This window comes from Drosophila virilis, chromosome 5 (assembly GCF_030788295.1).
Source record: "Drosophila virilis strain 15010-1051.87 chromosome 5, Dvir_AGI_RSII-ME, whole genome shotgun sequence".
Lineage (NCBI taxonomy): Eukaryota > Metazoa > Arthropoda > Insecta > Diptera > Drosophilidae > Drosophila > Drosophila virilis.
The window spans coordinates 26611819-26627603 of record NC_091547.1 but is presented as its reverse complement, the minus strand read 5'-3'; positions in this window follow the sequence as shown (position 1 = coordinate 26627603).

Sequence of the window (15785 nt, the reverse complement as noted above, 5' to 3'; positions counted from 1 at the left end):
TTTTAACTAATCAAATTGTTTTACCGAATTTTAGTCTCACAATTTTCATTGGGCTCTTTTAGATCTTTTTGATCTTTTTGCAATTTCGTTTTGTCATCGGCTGTTTTCCTGTCTTTTGATAATCTTGTTTGAACCATTAATATTTTCCCATTCATGTCAATTAGTGTCTCTATGTTTATGCGGGATAATGCATCCGTTACATGAATATTTTCCCCTTGGGGTGTTCTACCGGAAATTGGTATTCTTCTAAGTCTAGTCTCATCCTGGTCATGTATGTAACAGGCAGAAGGAAGCATCTCCAACCCCATAAAGAAAACATATTCTTGATCAGCATCAATAGCCAAGTCGATCTAGCAAAGTCTGTCTGTCCCAGCTAGAGACTGGAACCCATTGAAAATTGGTACAAAATGTATATGGTATTGTGCAAAATGCAAATGTATGTAACAGGCAGATGGAAGCATCTCCGACCCCATAAAGTATATATATTCTTGATCAGTATGAATAGCCGAGTCGATCTAGCCATGTCCGCCTGTCTGTCCTTCCGTCCGTCCGTATATATGAACGCAAAGATCTCAGAACCTATAAGATCTAGAGACTTGAAATTTTAGATGTAGGTGCTCTCAGTTCCTGTGCAGATCGCGTTTGTTTCCGATAATCGATAGCTCCGTTTCCAAGCAATCGATAAAAATTGATATCGATATCCTGTTTTTTGGACATTTTTGGTATATAATAAGAGGTAGAGTCACCAAACTTGACATATAGCTTCTTAAATATAATATATATATGCATTTGATGTTGGAGAAGAGGGTTCAGGGTATCCCCTAGTCGGGAGCTCCCGACTAGAAACTCTTACTTGTTCAATATAGATTATTGCGCTTGGGTTAGGGGGTAGGTCGTGATCTACGCTAAAAAAACTATGAAAATTGTTTCTTTGCCGGCCAGAGACTTTGCAGAGCAGTGGATAACAACACATTCAAATATGCTGTTTTGTATGTATATTCGCACGCATACAAACATAATTGCTTGCACCGCCAGTCCGTCCGTCCGTATGGATGAACGCAAGGATCCCAGAACCTATAAGAGCCATCGATAAAAATATCGATATCGACATCCTCATTTTTGAGCAAATTGGGTAAGAGCTACAGTTACCAAACATGATATGTTGCCTCTATCACGACAAAATTAAAATCCCCTCTGCAAGGGTAAAAGAAGTGAATACATATTATAAAATAATTTTATTTACAACAATTTAAAACAAAACTTATCATCTGTCTCTCTCTCTCTCTCTCTCTCTCTCTCTCTCCCTTTCTCTCTTCCTCTCTCTCTCTCTCTCTCTCTCAATTTATGTACAATTTCAGAATAAAATTCAAAAAGTCCACTCAGTTTTTTTCATATGTTTTTGTTTATCCAATTAATTTACAATCTTATAGTGAGCCCATGCATAAATATGCATACAATCATCTTAAAGCTACTTTTGTTATATTTTTAGTGTACCATTTTTGTAAGTTCCCTCTTTAAAGCATTTTACGCTGATTTTTTCCAAGATTGATTTTTTAATACCCTTTGCCTTTTTAACACAACCTCCGTCCTCAAGTTTCAATGAGTACATTTTGGGTCGAAGTCTTATGAATTCTTTCATTATCCTATCATTATTCTCGTCTTTCATCATTAGGGCATATATTCATTAGGGCATATATATGAGATCATCAGAATACTCACTTGTATTGAATTTCATTTCGAGTTCTAATATCTCTAATATCTGCATAAAAGTTATCAGCTTTAATAGTGTTTATTAAGGAGTCTGTATTCATATAATTTAATGTTAGATCGGATTTAAACTTTACCTAAATATATATATATACTAAATATAATATATATATATATTTAGGCAAATATATATATTGTTTCCTTCTATTGTTATTTCGTTATTTATACAATTATGATTTAATATAGTTTTTGGTAAATTCCAAGTTAAAATTATATTTGGTTCTACGTAGTTGATTTGAAAATTTTGCAAAATTTTAGTATAACTACATTCTGGTGTTATTTGGTTTTAAATTCCTGTCAAACATTCATTATTAATTAATTTTTTTATTTCTTTGCTATAAACTTTTTTGTCTTGGGTAAAATATTTTTCATGAGCTATTTCTGTCAAAATGTTATTATTATCATCCGGGTATGGAATTATTTCGAATACCGGGCTTTTTATTATTTCTCGAGGAATATGGGATATTATCAGTATTTCGTTTGTATCTGATTTAAACCAAGTGGAAGTTTTTGTATTCAACAATTTCTCAGAATTAACATGCAACAAATAGTCATGTTTTAGTAATTTTGGGTTAAAAATGCCTAATCTTGTGAGCTGCATTCCCATCTCAATGTCTTCTATATATTCTGTAAAGTGTTGTAAGTTAAATATAAGGATATCTAATTTCTTTCCTTTTTGTTTCTCTTGATGTAGTTCGTTCATGATTTCTATTCCTTTGTTTATAGCTTCTATTATGTGATTTAATTCGTTAACCTGAACGTTGTTTTCTGCTAAGTTGCTTATTTTTTGTTCAATTTCTGTTTTGTCTTCTTGATCTAATGTTCCAAATAAGTATTTATATACTGTTCCTACTATGTTAACTAAACCTCTGTTGCTGCGTTTGGCTATTTTTAAGCCGTTTATTTCTCTGTTTAATTTTTCTACTAGGTATTCGATTTGTATAAGGTTATTGAATTCTTTACTTTGTTCAATTAAATTGTTAAAAGTTTCTTCGGTTTTTGTTATATTAACCGTTAAACAGTGGAATTCGTAATCTGTCGGAATGTCTATGGTTCCTGTTTTAAATATGAGATAGCCGTTATGGGCTTTGATAGGATTAATTTCAATACTCTGTGCATTTATTTGGTTTACAGTTATTGATAGTAATATTATAATAATTGGTTTAAGCTGGTGCTTGTATGTTTTGATCACTGTCTGTTGTTGACCTGTAATTGTTATATTTGCTTTGATTAGTCTTCTTTTTCTTTTTGTATTTGGTTTTGTAATGTGTTATTTTCCTGCCTCTGTTAGTTTCCTCAAAATGTTTGTCGTCGATTTGTCTTAGTTCTCCTGTTTTCTTGAACGGGGTTGTCGTCTTTGATTTAACTAATGGTGAGTGTTTGTATCTAGTGTCAATTTCATAATTTGTTCGTTTTTTATTGAGGTTATTTATTAGTTTTTCTTTATTAGCTTGAGTGTCATACTCTGGTGTACCTGCGTATATGTATATGTCCGCTGGTGTTCGGTTAGTCGTTTTGTGCTTTGTTTTATGATTGTACGTGTAGAGTATAGTTTCAAATTTTGTAAGTTTATTTTCGACGTCTGAGTCGCTGTTAATGATTCTTAGTTTTTCGTTAACTGTCTTATGAAATCGTTCTACGTCGGATATACCATTTTTACTAGTGGTTATATTAATATTTACTGCTTCCTATTTTAGCCATAATTGTAAAGCTGTGCACATAAAAGCTGAGTCTTTGTCTGCTTTTATTTCGATGGGCTTACCCATTTGGTTGAACACTTGTAATATAGCTCGTTTGGTTTCTAACCAGTCTCTACTTTTTATTTCTATTAATGATGCAAATTTTGAATAGATATCAATGGAAGATAAAAATTGTTTGTCTCCTACTATGTAAAAATCCATTAAATATTTTTCTCGGATATTAGCGACTTCCGGAGTTATTTCGAAAGTTAATTTTGTATCTCTGTGTTCTGTTTTTGCGATGTTGCAAATCTCACATTCATTTATTAGATTTTGAATTAAATTTTGATAATTTGGGAAATAGTGGGTTACTTTGAACCAATTGATAGTTTTTTCAATTCCTGGATGTAATAATTCTTTGTGCTTTTTTAATAATTATTCTTTGAATTCTGCGTATGTTTGAAGGTCTATTAGTTTTGTACTAGTTTTCATTGCCTTTGTTGAATTATTCGGACTTATTATTTCTAAGTAGGCTTCTTGAAAAATTGAAAATCCTCTTCGTTGTGGAAGTATAGCACACTTTTCTCTGTGCATAAGTATCCTTTTTTAATTCTTTGGCATGCACGTTAGTCATGTCCTTGTACGTAATTTTTATGTTGGTTTTGTGAAAGTAATTCGTAACTTTTGTTTCGTTCTCGGTTCCTTTTTCAAATTCTATTTGTCGATTATAATAATTAAGAGGTCTTTCTGTGATTTGTAAATGGTTTCTGTTGTCTTCTTGAGCACTATGTATTGTTGCTCTTGTGCTAATTGTATATTCGCCTAAGAAGTTTTCGTTTAATTGAAATCTGGACAGAGCATCTGCCACATAATTTTCTTTTCTTGGGACGTATTTAATTTGGAAATCAAACTCATTTAGCTTGAGTTTCCACCTTTGTAATTTCATGTTAGGTTCTTTCATATGATTTAACCAGACGAGTGGTCTGTGATCACTAAGGATTTGAAATTGTCGACCAAAGAGATAGGACCTAAAGTATTTAATGGCCCAAACGATTGCTGATAATTCTTTTTCAATCGTTGAATAATTTAACTCATGCTCGTTGAGAGTTCTACTTGCATAGCATATAGGCTTATGCTCTTGCGAAAGGACGGCCCCTATTGCCATATTACTCGCGTCTGTAGTTAATGAAAATGGTTTTTCGAAGTTAGGGTATATTAAAATTGGGTCGGATGTTATGGGTACTTTTAGCTTTTCAAACGCTAGTTCGTAGTCTCTGTCATTTATATTGATTATTGCTCCCTTTTTTAATTTGAGTGTTAATGGTTTTACTATATTAGCGAAATTTGGTATAAATTTCCTATAGAAACCACATAATCCTAGAAATGATTTAATTTCTTTTGGGGTTTTTGGAATTGGGAATTTGACAATTGCTTGTATCTTGTTGGGATTTGGTTTTATACCCTCAGTTGTGATGATGTGACCGAGAAATTCAGTTTCTTTTCTCATAAACTTGCATTTATCCAACTGTAGTCTTAAGTTAGCTTCTCTAAGCTTCTTAAATACCTTTTGTAGCGACAAAATGTGTTCCTCCAATGAAGTGGGAAAAATAATAATGTCGTCTAAGTAGACCAGACAATCCTTAAAAATTAAATCTTCTAAGAGATTGTTCATACAACGTTGGAACGTTGCAGGTGCATTCTTAAGACCAAATGGCATGCGAGTGTACTCGTTATGGAATTATCAGAACAACACCTCAACCAGGCCCTTTCACAACTTAGACAGGTGCCAAGCTTTGACGGATCAACGAATCAACTAAACGCCTTCATTAAAAGGATAGATTACATCCTACACCTGTATCCAACCCGAGATGTTAGACAACATAGCATCTTATACGGAGCCATCGAATTGCAAGTCACAGGAGATGCTCAGAGAATATCACAAAGGACAGCAGCCAACACTTGGCAGGAGCTGAGAAACGCATTGATTGAAGAATACAAAGTGCAGACACCATTTGAAGAACTCCTTCGACGCTTATACAACACGAATTACCAAGGAAACGTCCGTAAGTTCATCGAGGAGCTCGAGAATAAATCTTTTGTTATATTAAATAAGTTAGCACTAGAAAATATACCTAGCAATACAACCCTTTATACAAATGCTATGAATAACACAATCAAAGATGTTATTACAAAAAAATTACCAGATAGGCTTTTCATGATGTTAGCCAGACACGACATTACGTCGACACAAAAACTAAAGCAAGTAGCTCAAAGAGAGGGATTATATGAAAATAGCGTTACTGAAAAACCTAAAAATAATAATGTTCAGGGAAATCAAAATAACAATCGTAGGAACATGGGAAATTATCAGCAAAATGCTAAACCAACCACCAGTTCAAGTGGTTATTCCAACACGAATCAGAGTTATCACGCACAAAATAAACAGCACAATAAGTCCGAAGACAATCAGAAAGCTCACCACGGGTTCCAACAGAAATTAAGTCAAGGTAGATACCAAAATCCCTTAAACTACCAAAATCAGTCCCATTCACGCTTGAATGCACCAAACCCTCCGAGTAAACGTCAAAGAGATAGTAACAGTGGGCAGACGAAAATGGATACATCCGAAAATTTTCATCAGCAAGCCTCGGAACAAATAGAAGAAATCCATTCATAAAATTGATTATGAATGACGAAGTTCTAAAATGTGTCATCGACACAGGTTCAACCATAAATCTAATGAAAACAAACCGCTTAAATTTTCCAGTTTACAACGAAACATTAAAGGTTCACACCATAAATGGTGTTATTGAATTAAAACAAAGTATACGCTTAGGAGCAAGCAAAATTTGTCCGAGCAAACAAAAATTCTATATTCACGACTTCTCAGAGCATTATGATGTTCTGATTGGGAGAGAATACCTTGAGGCATGTCAAGCAAAAATAGACTATGCACAAGGATCCGTAACCTTAGGAGAATTTAACTTTTGTTTTAGATATAACGACGAAGAGGTCGAAGAGGACATGACCGCACAAGAGTGCCTTGATCCACCCTCAACAGAGGACAGACCATTTAACTTCGCTTTTAATAATGAATTAATAGAAAACAATGAGTTTAGGCTAGAGCACCTAAACTCAGAAGAAAAAGAAAAAATAAAAAAAGTTTTACATGAATTTCGTGATATCCAGTACCATGAAGGTGACAATTTGACTTTCACTAGTACAATGAAACACAAAATTCTAACAAAACATGAGGACCCAATTTACAAGCGTCCATACAAATATCCTCAAATATACGATGAAGAAGTAAATAAACAAATAAGCGATATGATAAAACAAAATATCATACGTAAATCCAAATCCCCTTACTGCTCACCAGTAATAATCTTTCCAAAGAAAAACGATGCATCTGGAAAGCAAAAGTTCCGGTTAGTCATAGATTACCGCAATCTCAATGAACTAACTATTAATGATAAATACCCTATCCCAAACATGGATGAAATATTAGACAAACTTGGAAAATGTCAATATATCACAACCATTGATCTAGCCAAAGCCTTCCACCAAATCCAAATGGATCCTGGTTCAATACCCAAGACCGCATTTTCGACTAAACATGGCCATTACGAGTACACTCGCATGCCATTTGGTCTTAAGAATGCACCTGCAACATTCCAACGTTGTATGAACAATCTCTTAGAAGATTTAATTTTAAAAGATTGTCTGGTCTACTTAGACGACATTATTATTTTTTCCACTTCATTGGAGGAACACATTTTGTCGCTACAAAAGGTATTTAAGAAGCTTAGAGAAGCAAACTTAAAACTACAGTTGGATAAATGCGAGTTTATGAGAAAAGAAACTGAATTTCTCGGTCACATCATCACAACTGAGGGTATAAAACCAAATCCCAACAAGATACAAGCAATTGTCAAATTCCCAATTCCCAAAACCCCAAAAGAAATTAAATCATTTCTAGGATTATGTGGTTTCTATAGGAAATTTATACAAAATTTCGCTAATATAGTAAAACCATTAACACTCAAATTAAAAAAGGGAGCAATAATCAATATAAATGACAGAGACTACGAACTAGCGTTTGAAAAGCTAAAAGTACTCATAACATCCGACCCAATTTTAATATACCCTAACTTCGAAAAACCATTTTCATTAACTACAGACGCGAGTAATATGGCAATAGGGGCCGTCCTTTCGCAAGAGCATAAGCCTATATGCTATGCAAGTAGAACTCTCAACGAGCATGAGTTAAATTATTCAACGATTGAAAAAGAATTATTAGCAATCGTTTGGGCCACTAAATACTTTAGGTCCTATCTCTTTGGTCGACAATTTCAAATCCTTAGTGATCACAGACCACTCGTCTGGTTAAATAACATGAAAGAACCTAACTTGAAATTACAAAGATGGAAAATCAAGCTGAATGAGTTTGATTTCCAATCAAATACGTCCCAGGAAAAGAAAATTATGTGGCAGATGCTCTGTCCAGAATTCAATTAAACGAAAACTTCAACAATACATAGTGCTCAAGAAGACAACAGTAACCATTTACAAATCACAGAAAGACCTCTTAATTATTATAATCGACAAATAGAATTTGAAAAAGGAACCGAGAACGAAACAAAAGTTACGAATTACTTTCACAAAACCAACATAAAAATTACGTACAAAGACATGACTAACGTGCATGCCAAAGAACTAAAAAAGGATACTTATGCACAGAGAAAAGTGTGCTATACTTCCACAACGAAGAGGATTTTTAATTTTTCAAGAAGCCTACTTAGAAATAATAAGTCCGAATAATTCAACAAAGGCAATGAAAACTAGTACAAAACTAATAGACCTTCAAACATACGCAGAATTCAAAGAATAATTATTAAAAAAGCACAAAGAATTATTACATCCAGGAATTGAAAAAACTATCAATTGGTTCAAAGTAACCCACTATTTCCCAAATTATCAAAATTTAATTCAAAATCTAATAAATGAATGTGAGATTTGCAACATCGCAAAAACAGAACACAGAGATACAAAATTAACTTTCGAAATAACTCCGGAAATCGCTAATATCCGAGAAAAATGTTTAATGGATTTTTACATAGTAGGAGATAAACAATTTTTATCTTGCATTGATATCTATTCAAAATTTTCATCATTAATAGAAATAAAAAGTAGAGACTGGTTAGAAACCAAACGAGCTATATTACAAGTGTTCAACCAAATGGGTAAACCCATCGAAATAAAAGCAGACAAAGACTCAGCTTTTATGTGCACAGCTTTACAATTATGGCTAAAATAGGAAGCAGTAAATATTAATATAACCACTAGTAAAAATGGTATATCCGACGTAGAACGATTTCATAAGACAGTTAACGAAAAACTAAGAATCATTAACAGCGACTCAGACGTCGAAAATAAACTTACAAAATACTCTACACGTACAATCATAAAACAAAGCACAAAACGACTAACCGAACACCAGCGGACATATACATATACGCAGGTACACCAGAGTATGACACTCAAGCTAATAAAGAAAAACTAATAAATAACCTCAATAAAAAACGAACAAATTATGAAATTGACACTAGATACAAACACTCACCATTAGTTAAATCAAAGACGACAACCCCGTTCAAGAAAACAGGAGAACTAAGACAAATCGACGACAAACATTTTGAGGAAACTAACAGAGGCAGGAAAATAACACATTACAAAACCAAATACAAAAAGAAAAAGAAGACTAATCAAAGCAAATATAACAATTACAGGTCAACAACAGACAGTGATCAAAACATACAAGCACCAGCTTAAACCAATTATTATAATATTACTATCAATAACTGTAAACCAAATAAATGCACAGAGTATTGAAATTAATCCTATCAAAGCCCATAACGGCTATCTCATATTTAAAACAGGAACCATAGACATTCCGACAGATTACGAATTCCACTGTTTAACGGTTAATATAACAAAAACCGAAGAAACTTTTAACAATTTAATTGAACAAAGTAAAGAATTCAATAACCTTATACAAATCGAATACCTAGTAGAAAAATTAAACAGAGAAATAAACGGCTTAAAAATAGCCAAACGCAGCAACAGAGGTTTAGTTAACATAGTAGGAACAGTATATAAATACTTATTTGGAACATTAGATCAAGAAGACAAAACAGAAATTGAACAAAAAATAAGCAACTTAGCAGAAAACAGCGTTCAGGTTAACGAATTAAATCACATAATAGAAGCTATAAACAAAGGAATAGAAATCATGAACGAACTACATCAAGAGAAACAAAAAGGAAAGATATTAGATATCCTTATATTTAACTTACAACACTTTACAGAATATATAGAAGACATTGAGATGGGAATGCAGCTCACAAGATGGGGCATTTTTAACCCAAAATTACTAAAACATGACTATTTGTTGCATGTTAATACTGAGAAATTGTTAAACACAAAAACTTCCACTTGGTTTATATCAGATACAAACGAAATACTGATAATATCCCATATTCCTCGAGAAATAATAAAAAGCCCGGTATTCGAAAAAATTCCATACCCGGATGATAATAATAAATTTTGACAGAAATAGCTCATGAAAAATATTTTACCCAAGACAAAAAGTTTATAGCAAAGAAACAAAAAAATTAATTAATAATGAATGTTTGACAGGAATTTTAAACCAAATAACATCAGAATGTTGTTATACTAAAATTTTGCAAAATTTTCAAATCAACTACGTAGAATTTTGATTATATTTGTAAAATTTTAACTTGGAATTTACCAAAAACTATATTAAATCATAATTGTATAAATAACGAAATAACAATAGAAGGAAACAATATAATAAAAATCTTTAATTGTTCACTGCAAATTAATGAAATTTCAATTTCAAACAATATGTTAGATTATTCTCAAAGCATTTACGTAAGCAATGATGTTATAAAATTAGAACCACTTTCGTTTGTACAAACGAAACAAATTATAAATGAACATACAAAATTTAGCAATGTACTCCAGATAATTACAATAACCATATTTGTAATCATATTAATAAGTTTAACACTGTATTTGACATATAAGTTCAAAAGCATACTAAAGAAATTAATTATAAAATATAAAAAACCCAAAGTAGAAGAAACACCTACAATAATAGGAGATACACCAATTGTAAAAGAAGAAAATGTTACACTATATCCAAACTTAAACACCTGAGGACAGGCACTTTTCTAATGGTTGGGGGAGTGACATATCCATAGTCGCACCCACCCTTTAACATAACTTAGCACATAAGCATAAGCACAGGTATAAACATTTCTAATATTGTAAACAAAGAGCCTGGTGATAACATCGACATTGGTCAAGATCAAACTGTCCACCTTTGGTAGACATAAACAATTCACCCTAAATATCACGCCACTGTCAATGTTCCCATCAGAGCACTATCCCACGCATAATTGCTGACGCAGCTCAAACTTCACTCAATTTTGACTCAATCTCTCTCGAAGCGAAGTTTGAGAAACATGAGGACCCAATTTACAAGCGTCCATACAAATATCCTCAAATATACGATGAGGAAGTAAATAAACAAATAAGCGATATGATAAAACAAAATATCATACGTAAATCCAAATCCAAATCAAAGAAAAACGATGCATCTGGAAAGCAAAAGTTCCGGTTTGTCATAGATTACCGCAATCTCAATGAACCCTAACTTCGAAAAACCATTTTCATTAACTACAGACGCGAGTAATATGGCAATAGGGGCCGTCCTTTCGCAAGAGCATAAGCCTATATGCTATGCAAGTAGAACTCTCAACGAGCATGAGTTAAATTATTCAACGATTGAAAAAGAATTATCAGCAATCGTTTGGGCCATTAAATACTTTAGGTCCTATCTCTTTGGTCGACAATTTCAAATCCTTAGTGATCACAGACCACTCGTCTGGTTAAATCATATGAAAGAACCTAACATGAAATTACAAAGGTGGAAACTCAAGCTAAATGAGTTTGATTTCCAAATTAAATACGTCCCAGGAAAAGAAAATTATGTGGCAGATGCTCTGTCCAGAATTCAATTAAACGAAAACTTCTTAGGCGAATATACAATTAGCACAAGAGCAACAATACATAGTGCTCAAGAAGACAACAGTTACCATTTACAAATCACAGAAAGACCACTTAATTATTATAATCGACAAATAGAATTTGAAAAAGGAACCGAGAACGAAACAAAAGTTACGAATTACTTTCACAAAACCAACATAAAAATTACGTACAAAGACATGACTAACACGCATGCCAAAGAATTAATAAAAGAATACTTATGCACAAAGAAAAGTGTGCTATACTTCCACAACGAAACAGATTTTCCAATTTTTCAAGAAGCCTACTTAGAAATAATAAGTCCAAATAATTCAACAAAGGCAATGAAAACTAGTACAAAACTAATAGACCTTCAAACATACGCAGAATTCAAAGAATTAATATTAAAAAAGCACAAAGAATTATTACATCCAGGAATTGAAAAAACTATCAATTGGTTCAAAGTAACCCACTATTTCCCAGATTATCAAAATTTAATTCAAAATCTAATAAATGAATGTGAGATTTGCAACATCGCAAAAACAGAACACAGGGATACAAAATTAACTTTCGAAATAACTCCGGAAATCGCTAATATCCGAGAAAAATGTTTAATGGATTTTTACATAGTAGGAGATAAACAATTTTTATCTTGCATTGATATCTATTCAAAATTTGCATCATTAATAGAAATAAAAAGTAGAGACTGGTTAGAAACCAAACGAGCTATATTACAAGTGTTCAACCAAATGGGTACTCAGACTCAGCTTTTATGTGCACAGCTTTACAATTATGGCTAAAATAGGAAGCAGTAAATATTAATATAACCACTAGTAAAAATGGTATATCCGACGTAGAACGATTTCATAAGACAGTTAACGAAAAACTAAGAATCATTAACAGCGACTCAGACGTCGAAAATAAACTTACAAAATTTGAAACTATACTCTACACGTACAATCATAAAACAAAGCACAAAACGACTAACAGAACACCAGCGGACATATTCATATATGCAGGTACACCAGAGTATGACACTCAAGCTAATAAAGAAAAACAAATAAATAACCTCAACAAAAAACGAACAAATTATGAAATTGACACTAGATACAAACACTCACCATTAGTTAAATCAAAGACGACAACCCCGTTCAAGAAAACAGGAGAACTAAGACAAATCGACGACAAACATTTTGAGGAAACTAACAGAGGCAGGAAAATAACACATTAAAAAACCAAATTCAAAAAGAAAAAGAAGACTAATCAAAGCAAATATAACAATTACAGGTCAACAACAGACAGTGATCAAAACATACAAGCACCAGCTTAAACTAATTATTATAATATTACTATCAATAACTGTAAACCATATAAATGCACAGAGTATTGAAATTAATCCTATCAAAGCCCATAACGGATATCTCATATTTAAAACAGGAACCATAGACATTCCGACAGATTACGAATTCCACTGTTTAACGGTTAATATAACAAAAACCGAAGAAACTTTTAACAATTTAATTGAACAAAGTAAAGAATTCAATAACCTTATACAAATCGAATACCTAGTAGAAAAATTAAACAGAGAAATAAACGGCTTAAAAATAGCCAAACGCAGCAACAGAGGTTTAGTTAACATAGTAGGAACAGTATATAAATACTTATTTGGAACATTAGATCAAGAAGACAAAACAGAAATTGAACAAAAAATAAGCAACTTAGCAGAAAACAGCGTTCAGGTTAACGAATTAAATTACATAATATAAGCTATAAACAAAGGAATAGAAATCATGAACGAACTAGATCAAGAGAAACAGAAAGGAAAGAAATTAGATATCCTTATATTTAACTTACAACACTTTACAGAATATATAGAAGACATTGAGATGGGAATGCAGCTCACAAGATTCGGAATTTTTAACCCAAAATTACTAAAACATGACTATTTGTTGCATGTTAATTCTGAGAAATTGTTGAATACAAAAACTTCCACTTGGTTTAAATCAGATACAAACGAAATACTGATAATATCCCATATTCCTCGAGAAATAATAAAAAACCCGGTATTCGAAATAATTCCATACCCGGATGAAAATAATAATATTTTGACAGAAATAGCTCATGAAAAATATTTTACCCAAGATAAAAAAGTTTATAGCAAAGAAACAAAAAAATTAATTAATAATGAATGTTTAACAGGAATTTTAAACCAAATAACATCAGAATGTAGTTATACTAAAATTTTGCAAAATTTTCAAATCAACTTCGTAGAACCAAATATAATTTTAACTTGGAATTTACCAAAAACTATATTAAATCATAATTGTATAAATAACGAAATAACAATAGAAGGAAACAATATAATAAAAATCTTTAATTGTTCACTGCAAATTAATGAAATTTCAATTTCAAACAATATGTTAGATTATACTCAAAGCATTTACGTAAGCAATGATGTTATAAAATTAGAACCACTTTCGTTTGTACAAACGAAACAAATTATAAATGAACATACAAAATTTAACAATGTATTCCAGATAATTACAATAACCATATTTGTAATCATATTAATAAGTTTAACACTGTATTTGACATATAAGTTCAAAAGCATACCTAAGAAATTAATTATAAAATATAAAAAACCCAAAGTAGAAGAAACACCTACAATAATAGGAGATATACCAATTGTAAAAGAAGAAAATGTTACACTATATCCAAACTTAAACACCTGAGGACAGGCACTTTTCTAATGGTTGGGGGAGTGACATATCCATAGTCGCACCCACCCTTTAACATAACTTAGCACATAAGCATAAGCACAATTATAAACATTTCTAATATTGTAAACAAAGAGCTTGGTGATAACATCGACATTGGTCAAGATCAAACTGTCCCCCTTTGGTAGACATAAACAATTCACCCTAAATATCACGCCACTGTCAATGTTCCCATCAGAGCACTATCCCACGCATAATTGCTGACACAGCTCAAACTTCACTCAATTTTGACTCAAACTCAAACTGACTATTCGGGAAGCAAATCTGAATGTACTCAACAAAAGTAGCCGTTAAGTGAAAATAATAAATTGAAATATATTTTTTTATAGTAACCTAACGTGTAAAACTTAATTATATATATATTTATATATATATATTATTACTTACGTATATTTATATATACTTATATATATTTATATATATATCAGTTTATTATAAAAGTTATACATACATACTTGTCGAGAACTGCACTGAGCTATGACAGTTTGAATTTGCGATTATTTCCCCTGCTCCAAATTTATTGCGAGATTTTGTTTCCCATGCAGTTACCAAATAAATGTTTTTCAACGTTTTCCATGATTTTCCCAAATATTGCAATATTTAATAGCTTAAAAAATCTTTTTCGAAATTATTTGTCGCCTGCGGGCTATGATATGTATTAATATCAAACTATTTTCTTAACCAAGGAGACAACTTAAACCTTAATATACGGTAAATCTTAGTTAACCGCAATCCATTATGAATACATTGTTGAAGGTTTCTATAATGAATGGAATACTTATATTTCGGTCTTAGGTCAGCAATAAGCTTTTTAACTGTACAGTTTGTAGTCGGTTTTTGATTTGTTCGACAAAACGGCAAGTCGTTATGCATATCGTGAACAGATGCTGGGTATTCTGAATCTACTTCAAGAATATATCTATATTCGTACGTTTCAGAAATTGAAAAAAAATAAAATAATCGTATTTCAATCCCGCTTAACCAATAAAAAAACACCATATGGGATACAATACATTGTGACATTGCCCACCCATATAGATTATTTGAATCCAAATACATTAAATATTGAAAGGGTTTTGTGCCATCATAATCATTCGTTTACTTATGATTAGCAATTGAATATCTCTGACAACATTGCACTTATCCCCCACGGAAGACATTTTGTATTAATCTTTCCATATCTATGTCTGTAAATAATTTTAATTCTACTCCAGTTGTTTTTAGCATATCATCCCAAGATAGCCCCTGAGTTGTGTAATAATGGGCTCGGTCCAAGGAATAAATATTCTAGCAAATTAAACGAACATTTTCGAAAACATCTGCAAGCAAAAGTAAATCTGTCCATAAATACAGCTCCATATTATCATTAAGGGTTTTATAATTAAAAACTCTCCACACGTTATGAGCGTGTGAATAATTATTATCTAAACATTCTCTATTTTGTAAGACT